The sequence below is a fragment of the Meriones unguiculatus genome, chromosome 4 (genome assembly GCF_030254825.1).
Source record: "Meriones unguiculatus strain TT.TT164.6M chromosome 4, Bangor_MerUng_6.1, whole genome shotgun sequence".
NCBI classification, from domain to species: domain Eukaryota; kingdom Metazoa; phylum Chordata; class Mammalia; order Rodentia; family Muridae; genus Meriones; species Meriones unguiculatus.
The window spans coordinates 87389111-87407221 of record NC_083352.1 but is presented as its reverse complement, the minus strand read 5'-3'; the positions used below and the strand labels follow the sequence as shown (position 1 = coordinate 87407221).

At 49.2% G+C, this 18111-nt stretch overlaps 1 protein-coding gene and 1 long non-coding RNA gene across 12 annotated transcripts in view; one reads left to right on the top strand and one right to left on the bottom strand.

Moving 5' to 3' along the window:
• Pitpnm2 (phosphatidylinositol transfer protein membrane associated 2) overlaps window positions 1-17660 on the bottom strand; it is a 132360-nt gene extending 114700 nt beyond the window's left edge. For 4 of the 11 annotated variants that reach the window (XM_060382354.1, XM_060382353.1, XM_021652742.2 and 1 more), the window contains exon 1: window positions 17395-17660. The gene's annotated coding sequence lies outside the window, so the exon portion shown is untranslated. The remainder of the gene's footprint in view (window positions 1-17394) is intronic. The other 7 variants (XM_021652745.2, XM_021652749.2, XM_021652747.2 and 4 more) reach the window with 7 other exon arrangements.
• Window positions 1726-7834, top strand: LOC132653686 (uncharacterized). The gene is made up of 2 exons (XR_009591482.1): window positions 1726-1875; window positions 6232-7834. It is a non-coding gene; the product is annotated as an uncharacterized LOC132653686 (long non-coding RNA).
• Window positions 17661-18111: the final 451 nt, after the last annotated feature.

The window sequence follows — 18111 nt, the reverse complement described above, 5'->3', positions numbered from 1 at the left end:
AACGAGACTGAGGCCATGAGCAGGAAAGAAGAGAACACCTGTAAGTCATGATTCCCTGTGATACACACCAGGGCTCCTAGCCGGATAAAGGGCTGAGTCTGAGGCTCACAGCAGTGGAGAAGGGAAAAGGGGGAAATGGTAGAATCCCCCCACTTTACACCTAGGTCAGGAGAGATGTTCCTACTTAAGCACACATAAGCAATTATGCGAGGATGACTGCATGTTCATTCAGTCATTCATCTAACAACCAGGATGAGTAGGGTCACCCCAAGTTCATGTTCTTTTCAGAAGCACTGCTTGGACATAGGGTCTTGGAAGATACAATTAGCTAAGGTGAGGTCACAGTGAAGTAGGCTATGTCCTAATCAAGTGTGACTGGATTTAATCCTTATAAAAAAACAGATACAGGGCTTGACCTTATCCTAATGGTAGAATTCATGTCTAGCATGAATGAGATCCTAAGTTCAACCCCCAATATTGCCAAAAAATAAAACTAACTTGTGAGCTGCAAGATGGCTCAGGATGTAAAGGGACTTGAGCCAAAACTGATGACCTGAGTTTGATCCCCAGGACAAGAAGAATCAGCTTCCATCAGCTGTCCTCTGACCTCCACATGCATGCCATGGAATGCACATCCATGTGCGCACCTGCATGCACAATAAATATAAAATTCGAAACAAATGAAAGAGGAATGAAATAAAGGGAGCAATCCATGTGATGACAAGACACAATGTAGCCATGAGTGTGCAAGTCCCAGCCATCAGCTGCAGCTAGGAGGCCTGAGGCAGAGCCTCCCTACAGTTTCAGGAAGGGCCCACCATTTGGACTTCTGACTGTGTACAATGAATTCTAGGTTTTGGAAGTCACCCAATTTTTTGGTACTTAGTTATAATGCCCTGAGATACTGAGATACTAACAAAAAGACGAGAGAGATCAGCCTCTGTAGTTTGCCCTTCAGGGGCTCTAAGAGACAGAGAGTCTGGTTCCACGTGGTGAGCCTTCCCCTGCCAAGATCAGTGGTCCTCTCCCTGCTGCCAGTTTTGTCTTCCCTGTACCTGAGGTCGTGGTGAGAAAGGCAGACCCAGTTGACTATGACCACCCACAGAATGACTGGTGGCCTGGCTAGGCCCAGATGGGTACTCTCACCCTTGCTCCTGTAAGCCTAGGGCTCAGCCAGAAGTGGGAGAGAACACAAAGGTTCTGAGGGAACATAAGACCCACTAGAGGTCTACCAGTAGGTCTGCAGCAAGGCTCCCTAAGCTGCCTACATCACTCACATCCAATGTCCCAGCCAACATCCTGTGACCCCCAGCAGTGCCATCTCCCACCCACTCTGCAGCTGGGACCCTGGCAGGGACCGTGGGCAGCTGACATCTGCTCTTTGAAAAGGTATTTATCTTTCCACTTGCTGAGAGCAAATGAGAGCCATAAAAGGACATGCCCAATGTCAGGTGCAAAAGCGCTCCACAGAGACAGATGTTCACACATGCATGAGGCTGTTAACTGCCAGGACTGCCCCTGCAGAAGAACCTGGGCCCTGTTGTGCAGGAGGTCTCAGGCAGGCCACAATGTGAACACTATCCCTGTGCCTCCATAAACACAGTGAGGCATCAGCTAGCCCATGAGCACTGGAGGTTCTAAGAATATCTGGGCCAACCCCCGCGCTTGAGATTTCTATTTGTTTTCTTTCTTTCTTTTACCATCATTTCATCATTTTAAGTTTAAAGTCCAGCAGCCTTTAGTGCAAGCACAGGCTGTGCAGCCACTGCTGCTATCCTAGAACATTTCATCATCCCAGTGAAACAGTTCCTGGCTTCCCACAAGGACCCTGGCTAACTCCCATTCCACTTTCCATCTCTAGCCTGGGGGCTGACGGTGAGTGGCGATATTGACCTTGTGTGGCTGCCTTCTTTTCCTTAGCAGAGCCTTTCAAAGCTCCATCTGTGGGCAGTGTGTTGATTCTTCATTCCTTTTTATGGCTAAATGCTCCAACGTATGCACGGACCATGTTCTGTTTATCTGGTGCTGGAAAGTCCTACCTTCTCTTCTACCTTTGGCTATGATCTCCAGTCCTGCTGTGGACACTGGAGAAAAGTTGCTGCAGCCTCTGCCTTGACTTCTCTCATGGGTGGCCTAACAGACTGGTCATGTGGTACTTGTTCTCCACAGCTGCTGCAGCCATCTACATCCCACCGACTCCTCCGCATTCTCCAGCACTTGTTTTACTTTATTTTTAAAGGTTTAAGACCACAGACAAGCCCAAGATTCAGATACAACCGGCAGGATGTGGCTCCATGGCCCACCATGGCCAGGCATCCACTTTAGACTGGTAACGACCCAGCACAGGACAACACTGGTGTAGTCAGGAGAGATCATTTCAGGCTCCTGCTTTATGGCTTACTGGGCTGTGTGACTCTGGACAAACACTTTACCTTTCTGAGCTTCAGCTTCTCCCACTGTGGAAAAGAGGCTCGTGTGGAAGCATCACATCCCTTGGAGCAGGGCTGTGACTGGCTCTAGAATCTGTAGGATGACACAGAAGAGGTAGGATGGGGCTGTTTCCTCACTCCTTGCCCTACCTTCTACAATAAGCACGAAAAGGGCTAGAATATTTTCTCTTCCACCTCCTCTTCTCTGCCCTCAAATGGAGAAGACAAATGAAAAGAAAAAGAAAAACAAGGAGTGGGGGGAATATAAATGTTCTCCGGAGGACAACCTTAGCAACACACACACACACACACACACACACACACACACACACAGCCATATGACACTCATCCCTAGTTTCCCCAATCATGTATGTATGTCATCAGATCCAAGCAAGTATGGTATGGATTCTTATTAAGACATGAAGGTTTAAAGAGGTAAAGCAACCTCCCAAGATTACACAATATCCCTTAAATGGGGTTTCCACTCTCCTAGCCCAGTCTAGCCAATACAAGAGATAGCTGTGGGCACCGTCCACACACAGGGCCACACCCCTGAGACAGACTAACTACCGTTGCTCTATCACTCTTCCTGTCTCTCTGGTGAGTGCTTTCAGAGAGAGAGAGAGAGAGAGAGAGACAGAGAGACAGAGAGACAGAGAGACAGAGAGAGGTGAGCAGGGGCAGGGGACAATGTTCATGCTGACCAAAGGCTGTGACTGTGAAGTCCCAGGAAGGAAGCAGGTCCTATCCATGTCCTCACTGCTAGTAGAGGCATGCATCCTTATGGACTACTAGCTGATATCTCCATAGTGACGGAGTGACACAGGCAGTGGGCTAAAAATAGAACCTCTACCTGATAAAAGCCCTGCCTGTCCACTTCCAGCTGTGTGGGACTCTGAAAAGCTTGAGGACCAAAATCTCAACAAGAGAGGCCCTTGGGCCATTAGAAGGGTGACAGCACACTCATACAGGAGAGCAACTCAGCTAAGGTCCTGAGCTAATGGGCTCTGAGTGGGTGGCCCTGGAAGGCCTTGCACTCACCAGCATTCTTGCTCTTGTGCAGGCAACCCCCCTTCGCAGCAGGTCCACCCAGCAAAGGAGCTACTCTCAGCCTTGACAATGAGAAGCATTCTCTCCCAGCTGCACTCTGTGACATGCTTCCCACCCGACACAGTTCAATGCTCAGATCGGATCCCACAAAGAAAGACCAGCAGGGTACTTAGTAGGTAACCCAGACCTGTTCAACCCCAAAATGGGTACTCAAGGTGATACGCTGTCCGGAGCAGTAGGTCAGTGCAGAGCTCAGTGCCAGACAGCCAGCATCTGAAACCAGGAGTCAGGGACCTTGAGGACACTGCCTTCCCCTTGGCCTCAGTATTCTCTTCTCTACAACAGGCTGACCAAAGTGTAGTAAAGTCAGGACATGGCATGGAGCAAATGGCTCAAAAAGTACACAGTGCCAGGACAGAAGTTATGCTGTGATAGCAGCTAGCCTAGAGACCTCTGTGAATGGACATTTCTACAGGAAGCAGATGTTTGTGTGGCATCAAGACAAGAAAGCTCTGCTGGTTACTCTTCAGCAGACCGAGGCTCAATTCCCAGCATCCACGTGATGGCTCATAGCTGTCTGTCACTCCAACCCAGAGGGTTTGATGCCCTCTTCCAACCTCTGAGGGCACCAGGGGTGTACATAAGGCACAGACATACATTTAAGCAAAACACCCATACACATAAAATAAAATTAAAACTAAATAATAAATAAATAGACTAAAAATCTAGTCGCTTTAGAATGCACAAATGAAAAGTGGTATTTTCTGGCTATGAACTTTTTAAAAAACAAACCTTCCCTTCCCCTCAGTCCTGAGGATGGAGAAGGGCACTGACAATGCTGGGCAAGCATTGTCACACCGAGCTTTCTACCCTCCCCTGTGACAGCTGAAGCCATCGGCCTACTGGTATGTTCCTGCCACTGGCAAAGGCTCTGTCCTAGACATCTCTGTTTCATCCTTGGGCTCTTCAGGGCCAGGCTAAGATTGGTGCCCGTGTGAGATTCTGGCTGATGTGGTAGTGTCTTGCTTCACTTGGCATAATGACCTCAAATTTAATCTGTACTGTCTTATATCATATATCTATCCTGTAGAAATGCATGTTTCATCTTGTGACAAACTTATAAAAACTATCTGACTTTTAAGTGGTCTTTGTTAACTTACCATGAATGTCTATTACTTTGAAAATTTTTTAATGATTTAATTGTGTCTGGGGGTGGTGGTGCATGTAAGGATGGCCAGAGGTGGCTGATCCTCCTGGATAAGGAGTTACAGGCAGTTGATCCTGATGTGGGTGCTGAGATTTGAACTCAGGTCCTCTGCAAGAGCAGCAAGTGCTCTTAACCACCAAGCTCTCTCTTCAGCCCTGAAAGTTTTTAAAACTAGAAAAATAAATAAAAATTCAACCTAGAACTAAAGGAAGAGGCCACTTGTTTCTCTCTCTCAGATGCTTCCTCCCTCAACCTGCCACCCAATCTGTGTGACCCTGGACAGGGCTGCCGCCCCCCTCCTTTTCTCTGTAATCGTTAACATGGATTCCTAGCATAACTGCGTTATGGCAAATCTATAAACAGCTTTAAAATTCTCCAGTAGAGCATGGTGAATACAACTAGCCATTCTTTGTGGTCTGGGTTAATCATTAAGTAGCCTTAGTCATGAATGGGAAACACAACTGGCCTCACTGGCCACTGATAATGAACTTCCCAAGTCACTTGCTCCTAGGGCACACGGACACTTAATTAGGGTAATGAAAGCAAGTGTGACTTTGTGAATCCCAGATTGACTTCCATTTCTCAGTCAGCTACCCTGGAGGCTAGTGATGTCATGTCATTCTCTGGCTACAGTTCCTGAGTACCAAAGGACAATGACCCAGGGGACATATGTCCCCTATTTTCCCTACTATGACCTGCTAAGAATCAGTGAAAACTCAGGCCACTGACATCCAGGCCATCTACCCCCTTTGGTACCTTGCTCAGGTCCTCAGCAAGAGAAGGAGCTGTCATAGGTTCAAGTCACAGATGAAACCCTCCAGAATACCCTAATGGTGAGACTAAGACTTACCAACCTATATACCTGTGACCTAAAAACCCAGTATACACCCAATCAGGATGATAGTGCATATAAAAAAGCCACCCTCACAGACCATCTCCTGTTCAGCATTCATAGAGGTGGATTCAGAAGGCAGGACACAGGGAGGTATGACTATCAAAGGCCACACTACCTCTGGCTCTTTGCTGGCCTGCAACTCAGAAATCCACCTGCCTCTGGCTCCTGATGCTGGGATTAAAAGCATGTATCACTACCCAGCCCATTTTTCAACTAAAAGTAAACCAACACCAAAACCTCCATGACCCAGAAACATCCAAACAAAATGTGGCCTATCTACACAATGTTGTTTGCCCCTGAAAAGGCGGACAATTCTGGCACATACTATTAAGTGACCCCTGAGGCCATGACACCAAGTGAAAGAAGCCAGTCACAAAATGAGGTATGATGCCACCAATACAACATTCCTACAGTAATCAAATCCATAAAGGCAGGAAGTAGAAGAAGAGTTGCCAGAAGGTGGGGAGGAGAGTGAGGAACCATCTAATGGGGACAGTTTCAGATGGGAAGATGAGAGAGCTCTGTAGATGAATGGTGGGGGTGGCTGCACAGCCACCTGAATGCTCTTAAGACTGTTAAACTGTACACTTAAAATGGTCCAAGTGATGGATTTTATTGGTCAAAGTGATACTGTGTTTACTCTATCACAGGGAAAAAAGGAATGAGGCACCAACATAAGCACAACAACCTGGTGGGCGCTGAAGATATGACGCTGAGGGACAAAGAAGCCAGATACAAAAGGTCACACATTATGTGATTCTGTTTAAGGAAGATGTCCAGAATAGGTGACAATGGAAACAAAAAGCCCTTTCATTGTTGCCAGGGGGCTGGAGCAAAACGGAGACTGCCAATGGGTGTGGGGTTCCCCTTTTAAAGGATAGAGTGTTCTGCGATGAGGAAGAGGGTGGACGCGCGTCACTGTGGATATGCTAAATGTCGCCTTGTGCACTTTAAAAGAGTTTACTTTTTCACAATCTGAATGCCACCATGCTTCACCACATGAATTTCCCCAGAAAAATGTAAAGAGACATGTATTCTCCCCACACTGAGAGGGGGCCAAAGGAAGGATTTCACACAATCCAGCTTGGTGAACCAATGTGGTCTTTTGGGTTACTTACAAGGTTGTGGATGACTCAAAGGCAGCTACACCAGTGAGAAGTTCATCAGACAACAATACTGCTGAAGAGTCACATCTGCTGCATGGACAGAGCACAGAAAGATGCACCCCTGGAGAGTCTCACTGGGCCACAGAGCACAAACTACCGAAGAAATTACCTCCGAATGAGGGGCCTGTGAGGATCCCTTGAAGTAAACACCAGCAGCAGTACACCCATGGGCCTCCCGACTCCAGGAATGTGAATAGGTCCAATCTCAGAAAGATCTTGCATTAGGACCACAGCCAGTGATCAAGTCCAATCAGAGAGTGTAGCAATGCAAAACACCTGAGTTAAAGAGAAGCCCGCACTCAGCTGCACTTTCCTGTGTTTGGAAGCCCCCGCTGTCTCTCTTGTTTTCTCCCAGCCCCTTTCTTGAGCTCTACACACTTCCACCTATGTAGGAGCCCACTCTATCTTCTCCTCCAGGGGCTTGGATCTTCAGTTTTCCAGTGCTATCAAGATATAGGGGGAAAGGAGGAAGCTGGGGAATCTACAACAGGGGAGAACAGGTGGGTCCAGGCCTGAGACCCTAGGACTCTTCTCCAAGTTCAAAACCAGCACAGGCACTCTGGGAACTCCAAGAGAAATGTATCAGCCTGTCCTATCTGACTAGACTCTTAGGCCCCAGCAACGTAAGAGTGACTTCGGATGATCAGAGAAGCCTCAAATAGGGTCTCAGCACCCTAAGCAGGTTCTGCTGCTCTGAACACACTCTTGGACATCAAGGGATACACCCGACTACTGCCAAGGGGACCTGTCTTGGTTTGCTTTCTGTTACTGTGATAAATACCACAACTTGGGGAGTGTGGTGGTTTGAATAAGTATGCCCCCATAGGCTCATATTTGAATGCTTTATCACCAGGAAGTGCACTGTCTGAAAGGATTAGAAGGATCCTTATTGGAGGCAGTGTACAGCTGGGAGTGGGCATTTGAATGTTAAACCCAGAGTCTTTCTCTGTGTGTGTGTCTATGGATCAGGATGTAGCTCCAGCGCCTGCCTGCATGCCTCCATGCTCTTGCACCATGACGAGCAGTAGACTAAATCTCTGAAACTGTAAGAAAGCCTCTAATTAAATGCTTTCTCTTATAACAGTTACCTTGGTCTATTTCTCTTCACAGCAATAGAACAGTGACTAAGACAGGAAGAAAAGGGTTTAAAATTATAGTTTGCAGTCTATCATGGAGGAAGTTCAGGTCAGGAATTCAAGCAGGAACCTCGAAGCAGGAACTGAAGCAAAGGCCATAGCAGAATGCTACTTATAGGCTTACTCCTTCTGGATTTCTTTGATAGCTTTCTTACATACCCTGGAGCCACTAACCCCGGGTGGCGCCGCTCATCTAGTGGGCTGACCCTTGTAAACCACCCAAGAAAATGCCTCCCCCAAGACTTGATAATCGGCCAGTCTGATGGAGGTAATTACTCAATTGAGATTCTCTCTTCTCAAATGACTCTAGCTTGTGTCAAGCTGACAAAAAGCTAAAAACAACACAGGGCCTGAGTCCACAGTTCCTAACCTGGACCTACCAAATCACCTTCTGTTTCAGCAGCCACAGACCCCTGAGTTCCTCATTCAGTATCTTCTAAGAAGCTAGGTCCAACCTCCTCCTCTCCTGGCTGGCTTCCCATTACCATCTTCACAACACCCTGGGTCCTATGCTTTCTCTAAGGAGGAAGACACCAAGAAGACTAAACAAGTACAAGGGAATGACGGAATAGAGGAGCCTGGGCCTCCCCTCCTGAACAAGCCTCATCTCACTCAGAACTTTTACAAAGTCACTTTTACAGGCCCCTGCAGAAAGAAGGCCACATACCAGAATCCCTTGGCCTACTGTGTTTTCTCTGCAGGGTAGAAAAAAACCACCTACTCCCAATTAACTCATCTCCCCAGGACATCTAGACCCACCTCCCTGTCCCTGTGCCTGACCTCTGACCTCTGGCCTCCAGTGGTACATGGCTGGAGGACTGGGCAACAGCATCAGAGTTTGGCCTCAAAACTCCATAAATAGATAGGATGCCGGCACATGTGATCTTATCTCAGGGAATCTGCTGTCAGTCCACAGTGCCCTTTGGCCTCTTTTTGGAAAGCAAAAGCTTCAGAACAGATGAGGAATTCTACTTCCCTCTACAAAACAAAACAAACAACAAAAACAAAACAGAAAAGCAGCAACACACACAAACTCAAACGTCAAAGTCATTTGTACCATTTAGACACAACCAGATTGGAAAATACTGATGTATTAAAAGCAACAGCAGCATAACCCAGAGTGGGTTACAGCAGCATGTAAGTGTACAGCAGCGTGACTCAACCCAAACAGGCGCATTAGGAATCAGGGCCCTCCGCATGCCTGGAGTCTGAGCCAGTAGCTAACACATTGAGTGCTGGGGTTAAATAATGACCTCTCTGAGTCACAGGGTCTCCATCTGGGAAACAGCATTGGTAAAGCATGAATGACTACTAACAGTGACCTCTGTACCTTCATGCTGACCACAGGCCTGGCGGCAGTTTTGAACCAAACACAGTACCAAGAGCTGAAGCGTTGCACAAGGGTGGCTAAGGGGGAAGTGGCTCCTTATCACTGCCTTCCAGATAGGCCCAGGACGCCAAATCGGCATCAAGCCACTCTATCAGGCCCTGTTGACCCCAAGACAAGTAAGCCACAGATCCTCACAGTGTGTGCAGGGCCAGGGCCTGAGTTCCCTGTGGTTGGGAGGTTTCCACAAGAGAGAAGAGCAGCCTCCTAGAGAAATCTCAGGAGAAGGAATCTAGAGCCCAGTGAAACTTGGCAGGTTATGGTCAGGCTGCTACCTTCATGTACTCACACGCAGTCACACCATGCCAGGCCACCAGAACAGCCTCTAGTGAATGGGAAGTCTCAGATTTTGTTGTTTTGTTTTTGGAGACAGGCTTTCTCTGTGTAGCCTTGGCTGCTCTGGACTCGCTTTGTAGACCAGACTGGCCTTGAACTCACAGAGATCTGCCTGCCTCTTCATCCTGAGTGCTGGGATCACAAGCATGCAACACCACACCCAGCACATCTCAGATTTTATGAGCTAACCTGTACTTGAGTCTTTGAATGCTAATCCCACTTCACTGTCCTGTGCCCAGCCCTATAATCCCAGGGTTTCTAGGACAGGGAATGTCATTGCTCCTTGTGGAAAGGTCAAGCTCTTATATTTTTCCAGTGCTCCTCTGCCTCTATATTTATTTGCTTCTAAATCCCTCCTCTCCTCTGGCCTCCCACTGGAAAGTCAGACAGACCATTCTTCAGGAGAGGATTTGACAGGGGGGTGGGACTAACGAAGGTGAAATGAAAAAGGGAGTGAAGTCAGAAAACGTGACTCCCGCTGCCCAAGGAGCTCAGGATACGGAGTACTGGTTGGTGGTCATCCCTGTGAACTCACAATATTTCTGTGAGTCACCCACGCTACATCAGTCTAGTGCTCTCAGTCACTATATGGGCTAGAAGCTCAGTGGCTGGCTAAGGGCAGGAGCCAGTGACACACATCTCTTGCTACTCCAGCAGCCAGGGCTCAGGCTCTGTGGCGCCTGAGTGTAAATTAGCAAGCTCCTTACTATCTTAATACAAATCATGCTTTGGGCCAATTAAATAAACTACTTCGGGACTTTGCTTCATTGTGTTGGAAAATGTCAAGCATGGGGGGATATGAAGTCTCAGGTGATGATGTCCAATTGACAGCTGAGCAAGGGGGAGTGCTTTCGGAACTGAGGCTTTTGTTATTAATGGTGTTTTAGTGTTGGGTTCTTAAACACATCAAACAAATTTCCTTAGACTGGTAGTTACTGACTGCCACAGGGAAGACTGTGGGCCTCCCACCTCCCAGATGGTCCAACCACAATAAACGTTTGGCCTGTCAGATGCACAACACTGACGAACTAATTGAAATATGCTGCAAAGAGCAAACCCCAAATAAATGTGAAATCACTGTTTCCTTGTGCTATAGCCCACCGAATCGCCTGCGTGTCTGGCTGGTCCTGCTGATGGAATGTGCCTCCCCACCAGCCACCCTGCCAGACTCACTGATGTGCGGTTTTCAAAAGACTTAAATGCTTTTTTTCAGTGTGATTACCCAAGTGAGGAAAAGTCTAATTGCAAAAAAATGTTTGGTTTTTCTCCCTCATTGAAAAAAAACGCAAGTAAAGAGTCAGTTCTTAGAAAACGGCAAGAAAAGCAATTATGGCCTTGGGCAGAGGAGAGGAAGTGTGAGCTCATCCTCAGGAGAGATAAGCCTAGGCCTGACCATGGGGCAGCCCTACCCTCTTAAAGGATGCAGGAATGACCACTCAGTTACACTCAATGCCCACTTCTGAAAGAACACTCATGCCTCTTAGGTCCTCCTAGGGGGCCAGGAAGATATAGGGCCTGACACTCAATCCTAGGAGGAAAACAGCTTGCTAGAAAAGAGTTCCTAGGAAAGAGAACAGCTTTCCTAGGAAACTGGACCCAGACTGGAAAGGCCATTGCCAGGAGCCACCCTCAAAGCATGCTACTGAGCCCTGGGGGGAAGGAACAGAAGTGATCTGGAGACCCATGAGCTTTAATGGTTGCCCACAGCATATTTGGGAAGACTTTTGTGAGTCTGAGTTGTGGAAGTTCCAGCTTTGAAAACACCTCCATGGGAAGACCACTCCTTTGGCTGAGGGCCTGCTCTCAGCAGCTTGTAGCAATGGCCAGTTCTGTCACAGGAGGGTGCTAGGCTGCTGTAACCCCGTGAAGCAGGACTTTCTGGAAGAAGCTACAGGAGAAGACAGGAGAGGTGTCCCTTCTTCAGCACCTATGACAACAGGCAAACATTGAGTCTGCCATCAGCTGGGTCCTGGACTCCCACATTCATTCACAGAGCACAGGCTATACAGCACCAAGATTTCCGAGGGTGGGCAGATGTCTAGGATGGCAGGTCACCATTATTGGGGGACTGAATACTTGTGAATCCATCTAGTCACTATCCTACTTCTCAGGATAGAGAGATAGCTCAGAAGACCCAGGTTAGGTTCCCAATAGCCATGTCCTGTTGGCTTACAACTACCTGTAACTCCCCTCCCAACACCCTCTTTTGGCCTCCTCAGACACAGCACATGCACATCCTTTAAGAGGGTAGGGCATATGCTCACATAGACAAACATACATAAACATAAGAAAAAATAGATTTTTTTAAGAGAAAGATTTACGTGTAACTCCCAATCAAAGCTCCTAACTTCTTCAAGGTCACTTACAGACTTCTACAGATGGCAAATGGGGGTCGCCTGATGTGCAGATTCCCCACTGAGGAAGAACAAGGTGACGTTCCACCTTCTGCTTCTCGTACTGTAAACAAGTGCCCTTCAGTGGTTGGCTTGCTGCCACATTTTTTGCATGTCTGTGAGTTTTGTTGATCTTGTTGTTTAAAAGGCATTTTAAACCATGTTGAAGCAGTGTCTGGTGTCTCTGAGCACAGGTTATGACATGCAAAGAAAACATGTCAGGTGAGCCCCTTTCAGGCCAAGCTGTGGTGAGCTCAATGTCAATGAACCAGTGATATGTCTTAAGCAAGATGTCTTCTAACAGAAATACATATAAAATAAGGTAATGTGTCGCTTAGCTGATGAAAATGTCATGAACAGAGGCTCCCAGGAACCTGACCCTTTTTCTTCCAGGCAAAGGCTCAATGTCCCCCAGTTCAGTCTCCAGTGTGACTTTGGGCAACAAAAGTACAATGAATAGGACAACCCAGCTGTCCAGGTAACCATGATGCATCCCTGGGTTTTACTCTTACAGTGGTGCTCACTCTGCAGGGCTCTGCTCCCAAGCCCGCAGGTGTTCAGTACATCCAACAGGGAGCAAGAGCTACAAGCTCATGCCCCGAGTTCAGAATCAGCCTCCAGGTCTCCCCTGCTGTACCCCACCCACTACTGTACCCCACTCTCTATTGTTCATTCTCCACAATAGAGACGGGTGGCAGAGTGAGATCGTTCTGGGGAAAGCTGTGTGGAGTGGGTGCTGTGGGATGAATTCATCAATGTTGTCATTTCCCCAGGGTTGTAGCTTGAGGTTTTGATGTCTGTTACCAGATCCTGCCTGATGGTTAACTTCCATTTTGTCCTCTGGCAAGGGCAATTGTGGATATGAGTAATTTCAGCAAACGCCAGCCTTGCCCCACCTCGTAACTCTTTTGTGTGTGCACACCATAAAGGTTTAGCAGAGGTCTGTCACAGTGTTTGCTGAGCTGGGCCTACGGAAGTCAGCACCTATTCTCATTACAGCCAAGAAAAGCACAGCAAGTCTGCCGCCAGCTGTCTCAAAGGCACAGAGGACTGGAAAACAGGGACCTTGGCTCGAGGCTGGCAGTGTGGCCTTGGGACATCCCTGCCTCTCATTTATAACAGCCCCAGCCCACTCCAGCATTGTCGGGTGAGATTTTTCCCCAGCCTCCTCCGTCAAGTTTCAGAGCAATTTCTCACTCCCTGTCCCAGAAACCCTGCTCTGGTGGGGTCATGGTAACCTCCGGAGAGCTTAAACAAAGCCCCATGTATGTCTTTTTCATTGCTATAGCTGGTCAAAATTCTGCCTAACCATCATTCCCTCTCTGTTCCCTGACCCACCATGATGGGAGCTCTGTGCTCCCCATACCTTTACTACTAGAATAGAATGAAGCCTCTAAACCATGAGCCAAAGTAAATCTTTAATCTCTTAAAACTTTTTCTTCAAAGATAACTCTTCTGGAAAGTCATCCCTGGAGACTCTCTTCTAACCACACCATGAGTGTAAGCATTAGGTGAAATGCTGCTGATCACAGTCAGTTCACATCTGTCCACTCTTTTACAGAGACTTACTGTGATGACTCATACAGAATAGATCATGCAGGTATGATGGCGCATGCCTCTAATCCCAGTATTTGGTAGGCTGGGGCAAGAGGATTCTGAGGCCAACCCAGGCTACACAGCAAGAATTTGTCTCCAGAAAACATAACAAAGATCAGGGGGCTGGGTAGCTAGCTCAGCTGGTTTAGTGTCTTCTATGTGCACAAAGGACTAAGTTTAATTCCTAGAATCCATACAGAAAGCCAAGCTTGTGATGGCAGCACTGGGGAGGCAGAGACAGGGGCAGAGACAGGCAGAGCTGGCTCACCAGGCCAGCCAACCCAAACTACTCTCCAAGTTTCTGGTCAATAAGAGACCTTCTCTCAAAATACAAGGTGGAAAGCACATGAGAAATGACAACTGAGGTCCTCCACTCTCCACATGCAATGCACACACACACACACACACACACACACACACGCACACACACATATACATACATATGTCCACGTGAACTCACACACACAAACCAAGACTATAAATAAACAGATCTACACAGGCAGACAGACAGTGGAAATAAAGATGCAGACTCTGAGGGTATAACTGCCACATGGATATACTACTGTAATGCCAAGCATGCTGAATGCCAACGAGTCTTAAGAGGGAACTCAAAATCAGCAGGAAAATCAAAACCACAATCAGTGTGACATAGGAAGAGTAAGGTATTGTAAGGTGGTATGGACCCAGACAGAGTGATCAAATCAGCTGATCTCTCAATTTCTCTGGAAAAATGGTGAGGAAAGGGAATAGCAGGTACTGGGTACAGTATGTTTGTATGTGTATATGAGCCCATGTACACACTGTGGTACAGAGGACATAAACAGTACACCATTGCCTTCCCTACTTTCCTTCTTATCACAGAAAAAGTAGCCTAGTTTCTCAGGAAAGACAAAGTGTGCCTGTCCCTAGATTCTAAAGAAACAAAGCAAATAAACAAAAAACCCACAGAGACTAGAAAGATGGTTCAGTGGTTAAGGCACTTCTCTTCCAGATGACCGAGGTTCAATTCCCAGCACCAAGTTATAACCCAGTTCCAGGGGATCTAACACCTTATTCTGGCCTCTGGGGGTACTTAGGCATGCATACGGTACACAACTATGCACGCAGGCAAAATAGTCATACACATAAAATAATTTAAATACAACTTTCAAAAAGAATCACAAATATTATTTTCCATATGAAACCCTGTAGGAAGCTGTCAACAGAGGGGTAATAATATTTGTGATTAGGTTTTAGAACAAGTCAGATGAGAATCTATCCTGGCTCTATTAAAAAACATCCCTGGGGAGCTGGAGAGATGGCTCAGAGGTTAAGAGCACTCTCTGTTCTTCCAAAGGTCCTGAGTTCAATTTTCAGCACCCACATGATGGCTCAGAACCATCTATAGTAAGATCTAGTGTGAAGGCAGAATGTTGTATAAATAATAAATAAATCTTAAAAAAAACAAAAAAAACAAAAAACATCTCTGGACATCCAGTAAAGGCTTACTAACCACCAACCACATAACCTGAGAGAAGCTGTCGGGGCCTAGAGGCAAGGGTCCTATTAAGCATTTTCAGAGTTACTATGTGCAAAGGGATCAATCTCTCCTGCACAAAGCTGAGATCCGATCTACAGATACCTCATGGCTCCCTTGGGATGGCCTGCCTGGTCATCAACATCAGCCTCTTTTGCCCCAGGAGCCCATCCTTGCCTCCCATGCAGGAGCACATGTTGCCTGGGCTCTTCCCAAAGCAACAAGACAGCAAGCTTGAAGCAACAAATGTTCCTCTGCTAATCTCTACAAATAACTGCACGTACTTCATCACCGGCTCTTCTTAAAGATTGAGTTGGGAAGCCTCAACCGGAAGGGCTGTTTAGGAAATCTGCCTCGTAGTAAAACAGGCCTCTGGACAGGGAAGAAGACAGTGTGAGGGAGAAGGGGCTGTTCTAAACTATAACAAAGGAGTACTCTTGGCAGTCACTCTCTCGCCATCTACCTAAGTGCTTACTGGGTGTGAAGGCCTAGGGACTGGGGAATAGGATTTAGCCCCGACCACCTGGGAAGCTACACTCTAGCAGGGAGGCAAGGAGAAGCAGAAGTCTCATTTCATGTGGTGACTCAGATTAGGCCAGCTCAAATATGAAGGGAAGGAATCAAGCTCCAGCCAAGGCCAGAGATGACAGACTAGCTCAATGTCCTGCAGGGAAGAGGGGAAAAGGCACACAGAGACCTGGAGGGCTGGAACATAGAGTGTGAGGAATAACACGCCAGAGGGGAGACAGCTGGGATAAATGAGGATAAATAGGGAATTTTTGATTCCATAAGAAACAACCAAGACCAAGAAAAGCCACTCAACTGTTTTAACTCACACAGCAAGTTCAGGAAACGCCAAGCATGGAATCCAGACTTTGGATTCCTCAACGCCCATTCTCTACCCTGAGCCTAGCAGTATTGACAGGCAGAGAAGGCAAGGCAAAGAAGCTAGCTACCCATGCAACATTCACCACCTGGAGAACTGACAGCCAGGCCTTGGTTATCTCTACAGCAGGGAATGTGCTGTCCCAGTCATTTGGCAAAGTCACTCCCTCTAAGAGCGGCCCTTCCAAGTCATTGTGTTTCTCTGCAGTGGGAGTGGTCTGGGCATCTATTCCAATCCAGAACACAGTTTCTTTCCCAGGAGAAAAGAATTTGACCACAGCAGTCCAGGAACCAGACAAGCAAGGGTCAGGGAGGCAAGTGTCGGAGAGAATTCTGCTCGGAGATGCTGGATGCTGGCTGGACACAGTGGGGCTGACCAGGGTGGGAGGCTAGCACTCCACCTGGGCGCAAACAAAATAGCTAGGGATGAAAGTAGAGAAGGCAGACAGTGATAAAAGCCACTGAAAGTGCTGGGGGAGGGGGTTTGTTCGGAGCAGAGAGAGGAGCCCAGCGCTGGGTGGTGCCTGCCACACAAATGAAGAGAACACGGACTACCTGGGGAAGGGGCTACCCTATCAGCTGGGGTGACTCTTAGATGGGGCAGAGGTGACAAGTGGTGGTGGATAAAGGATGATTCTTAGTTAGAGTCTTCTGAAGGATCCAGATTTGGGAGGCAGGTAGGCCTATGAGTTTCAGAGATAAAGAGGAATAAGGGAGGGATCCGGGATTTCAAGGCAGAAGCAGGAAGACTACTTTTAAAGGGGGACAAAGCAAGAGGCCTTGCCTTGAAATCACATCTGCACAGAATTTTTACTTGGGATGAGGGGAGATGGTAGTTGCACACATTGGGGGAAGGGGACAAACTCCCCATCAGTCTTTCCACTGATAAGAATGTGGGGTGGGTGGAAGAGGAAGTCGCCCCCCCCACACACACACCTTAAGAATCTAGCATCTCTCAGGACATCAGAAAAGGCAGTTCTGGGATGGAGAGGGGCCACACCCCATCCTTAGGCCCCAGTGACCACCCAGCCCGCAAGACCACAGGGATGTCCTCCTGTATGGATGCAGGAGAGACCCAGATCCTGGCTCTGCCCTGCACTTCCTGGCAGCCCCAGTGAGTTGGGGGTCTCCAGGGCAACCCCCGCCCTGCAAACACACCTGCCCCTGGACCGGCTGTAACACTTGTCACTGGGGGAGGGGACCCCTCCACAACCGAGAAATTTAGGAATCAGCCTTAACAGTCCGATAGCCACAGCGGAGATCCCGCGCCTCACACGGTTCTCCCACGCGGCGTCCCGAGGGCCCGACAGGAGGCCAGCAGGCCGCGCGCACGGCTGCCCGGCACTGCGGGCTCCCCCGGCCCGGCAAAGGCCGCCGTCCGCCCGCCCGCTCACTCACCCGCTCAGCCGGCCGCGCTCCGGGCTCCTCGGCCGCCGCCTCACGCCGCGTCCCGGGCAGCGCGGGCCCCACGGCCCCGGCCCGGCCGGCTGCACCCCGTGGCCCCGCGCGCCCCCGCCGCCAGCTGGCCCCGCGCGAGCGTCCGGACGGCGGCGGGCATGCTCCGGGCCGTCGGCGGCGGCGCACGTGCCGGCGCGAGAATCGGGCGGCTCGCGCAGGCCGAGGGGTCCGCGGGGCCGGGCCGGCCGGAGCGCTCGGAGCCGCCGCGCCGCCGTGTGCCCCGCGCGTCTCAGCGGCCGCTGCCTCCCGCGCGCGCCGGCCCGGCTCGCATTCCCTCAGTCGCGGCGGCGGCGGCGGCGGCGGCGGCGGCGGCGGCGGGCGGCGCCTCCTCAGGCCGCGCGGGGGAGCGGCGGGGGCGCGTCGCGGAGGAGCCGGGCCGCCTGCGCCGGAAGAGCGGGTCCTACTCTGGCCCCGCACAGCCGAGCCCGCGCGCGGGAGGGAGGACGAGGGGCGGCTGCGCCCGGGGAGGGAGCCGGGAGCTGGCGGCTTCGGGGTTTTGTTTTGGAATAAACTCCTCGGGGGTCAGGCGACGCACTTAAGGGACACGCTGTGGCGAATGCCCCTGGGCGCTGGGAAACCTGGGGCAGGCCAGCGCCGGATCCGTGTGGAAAAGTCGAGGTCTTTGCCTACTGCCGTCGAGTCCCTTTGCACAAGACT